We start from the raw sequence: 4,026 nt of genomic DNA on the forward strand, positions 1-4,026 counted from the left end.
CGGGATTTCGGTAGTGGGATCACAAAATCCATCGAGACGATCTGGAAAGGTCGTTCGGCTAGTACGTTGCCAGGTGAGTATCCACGAAACTGTGGACGGCTTTTACTCGAGCTGCAATCTGGACAGGACTTCACGTGCTTCTCCACGTCTGCGTACAAGCCGATCCAATAATAATCGGACTTAACGCGGTGGAACGTTCTCACCACACCTTGATGTCCTCCTTCCAGCGAGTCGTGACAGTTTTGCAGGACCTCTTGAATCATCGTTGCTGGTACCACAAGCCGCAGCTTGGTCTCCTCTTGCCAACCGTGGTCGTACCGACGATTCAATCCAAGATAGTGAAGCACGCCGTCTTCAGACAATACGAACCGGTCAGCATACTTCCAGGCAACTCGAGCTTCTTTGTAACTCAGCTCTTCTGCTTGGCCCTGAAGCACCTTCTTGATGTTAAACCACTTCTGTTCTTCGTCTTGTGCCACTAGTATCCGTCTGCGTCGCTCCCGCTGTATCGCTACCGGGTCAACATCTTCCGCATCGGGAAATGCCGCTGGTACAGTCTTGTGAGGATGGTCTGGCAAATCCTGGCCGATTGAATCTTCGGTGGACGTCTCTCGTCGTTCTTCATGCTCTTCTTGAGCTTTTGAGACATCCTCCGAGTGTTCATCTGCAAACCTGACGCGTTTCTTGGCTTTCGTCTGTCGCCGAGTCATCACTGCTATATTACCATAATCGCACTTTGGTGAGCTGTAATCAACCACGAAATTTTTGAAAGGTTTCCACTTTGAAGACTCGCTGCCTGACAGAACATGTACTTGACGCTCTGCTCCTTGTGACGAAACATCTACCGAGTCTTCATCCGGCTCGTAGATCATTTCCTGGATGCGGTTCAGCGATGCCAATTCCGACTTGCGAGTTTCAGCCAAGATTACCCGACTGACCTTTGATTCCAGCGCTTCAGTGGCTAACGAATCCGCGGCCGCGTTGTATTCTCGTACAACGTGAAGATATTTAACTGATCGAAGCTTGGCCGTGAGCTCCTTGTGAGTATTCAGCAGCGCTAGCAAAGTTTCCTTCCTGCATGCGATCACCCCTAGTGATTGTTAAATCGCGAGCCTTGAGTCCCCAACGATGACTAAATCCTCGGCACCGTGCGCAATAGCAGCCTTGACACCGTTTATCATACCTGTGTACTCTGCTTCATTCACCGTGGTGGCCGAGAGGTAAGCGTTTGCAGCAATCACTACCTTCCACTCAGGAAGGCTCCACAGCACCCATGAACAACTCCCGTAGCCACCGTACTTCTCTGTCTTCACTGATCCGTCAAAAGACATGACGAATCCGCTGTAATTACGGGAAAGCCTGGCGTACAGCAACGCGGGGTCCATTCGAGCAGTCGGGGAACCCTTGTTTGGAGGTGCCACCGGCGCGAGCGAGTCCTCCAGGTCAACGAAGCTCGTGATGCTTGACTGCAGTAGCTGCGCAAAGGCGACATCCTTCTCCTTCACGCGCTGCACCTTAAGGTGCCACTGCGATAGCAGCACTGCGAACTGGACCGCGCGTCCGAAGAGAGACTTCGACTTATGCACCCACTCTAACGTCGAGAATCGTGTATAGACATGTAGCGTCTTTCCTGCCAGCTGGACGTAACAGATCTTCAACAGCAGAAGTAACGCCAAAACTTCCTTCTCAGCAGGATGGTAGTTCATCTCGGCCTCCTTGAGCACCCGACCGAGGAACCGTACGGGGTGTAACTTGCCTTCATATTCTTGCATTAGTGTAGTGCTCAACGCCCATTCATTCGCAAAGAGCATGACGTGAACTTCTTTCGACCGATCGAAGTGCCTGAGAATGGGTGAATGTGAAACACTCGTCTTCAATTTTTTGAAGGAACGACGTGCCACAGAAAGGCCACCTTCAACGTCAAAGTCTTCCTCCTTGCGCTGGTGCAGCGCCGCCCCCTGGGCCGCGCGGTCTCCCCTGAAGCGGCTGTAGTAATTAACCGCTCCAAGAAACGACTGCATGCCCTTCTTGCTCGTTGGAACGAAAGCTCGGTGATGGCTGCAAGCTTCTTGGGGTCAGCTCTGATACCTTCTGGCGAAATTTTATGCGACAGAAAGTCCACCTTGGGTTGGCAAAAGATGCTCTTGGTGAAGCTAATGCTGATCCGACACTGTGCAAATCTTGCTAGCAATCGGTCCAGCGTCGCTAGGCAGCTGTCGAAATCCTCGCCACCGAAGCAAATGTCATCCACAAACGACCGTCGACCAAATACAGGTACCAGCGATGATTCGTCTGGCTCCCCGATCGTAAACATGTCAGCGACGGGGCTGTTGACGAGTTGTAGTACAGGGTCGGTCTCTACCGGTGCTTCGCGGTCTGCCGCGAACTTCGTTTGAAACGAATTCTCGGCGCTTGGCCCACGACGTTCCTTGGCCTGTTCTTCAGCTAAACGCATCCTCTCCGAGTATTCAAACCAGCCTCCTTTAGGTTGAACGAACCCCCAGAGTGCGTTGTCAATCATACGCTGGTAGATCATCGGCGCGTTCTTTAACCCAAAGGGCATGCGTAACCACTCAAAATGTCCTAGTGCGCAGACGAACGCTGACACTTTACGCGCTCGCAAGGTCATCATGACCGCCCAGAAGCCGCTTGCTGCATCCAGCGAGCAGAACCATAGGTAGCGCTCGAGATCTGTTAACAGGTCGTCGACTAGCGGCATTGCATACTCCATGATCGCGGTGATAGCATTCACCATCTTGTAATCAATGCAGAGCCGGATGTCCAGCCCGTTCTTTTTCATCACAATCACGATCGGCGATGACCATGGACTGTCTGAAAAGACGATCAGTCCTGCACGCAATAAAGCGCGCAGCAGCTCGTACAGCTTGCCGAGAAATCGCAGCGGCACGCGCCGGGCACGCTTTTTAATTGGGGCGTGCCCCTGTGTGTCGATATCGCATACCGCTCCGTAGGCTGGCGGCGGCAGTGCGTTACCACTAGCAATCAGGATGTGCTCGTGGTTCTTTAGCGTCGCGACTAGACGTTCTCGGCGTTCAGTCGACAGCTCAGGATCAGCAACATTAGGCGCAGTGTAGTCAATTGTCGTGTTGATCTCTTCGGTCAGGTCCGGCAGGAATGCCAGCTCCTTCGCGTAGTCGTCCAAGCCAATGTTGTTAGCTTGGTGTTCGTAGAAATCATTTCTCGTATCCTCCGTTGCTTCATTTTCCTCGGTTGCTAACACTCGAGCAACCGAGATGTATGTTCCGTCCAACGCCGCTACGGATTCTTCCCTTGACTCAACATTGGCATCCGCTTTGATTTCAACAGTCGGTACTTGGTCCATCTCCTTCCCATCCTGGTTTCCCATCTCTGGGCCACCTGTTGAGTCGTCGTTCGCAATATTGAATGCGTGGGCCGCCGACATATTGGGTTGTTGACTTTTGTTCCGCTCCTCGTTCTGCCGCTGTCTTGACATTTCGACATTCGCACCAATCTTGCAATGAATACTCGGTGCCGTACTCAACACCTTCTGCGCGATGCCTGTATCCTCTGGATCAACCACCGGTGGCTCGTTCGCAGATTTGGTGACACACAAGGCCGGAACAGCTTCGTCAAAACGGGTGACTCCATTCAATCCAGTGCCGTTGCTTGTCGCTTCCGTGGTCACCCCTGACTGGACACTAACACTCGTTGGCGTATGAACCACGTTCACCGGTCTCAGTAGTTCGTGTGTACGCACTACCGAGGCTTCGTTCGCGTTATTGCTTCCGCCATGGGTTGTCGTGCACGTGTCCAAAGGTTCTGCGGAAGGCTGACCGTCGGCCGAATCCCCGGCTGTCACCCCAGACGCCAGACAGGCTTCCACTCGTTCGCGTTCTTCCAGGATCAGTGCCCAGCGCTCTGCACATGTCAGACGATCACTAGAATCCACTAGCGAGTCTTCTAGAGGTCGTGCTAGCACCCCACCGGGTTCTGGGTAGTATGGCCGATCACTGCTGAAGGCTGAGTTGCAAGCCATTGTTCGTA

The sequence above is a fragment of the Phytophthora infestans genome, genomic scaffold, assembly GCF_000142945.1.
Source record: "Phytophthora infestans T30-4 supercont1.2 genomic scaffold, whole genome shotgun sequence".
Lineage (NCBI taxonomy): Eukaryota > Oomycota > Peronosporomycetes > Peronosporales > Peronosporaceae > Phytophthora > Phytophthora infestans.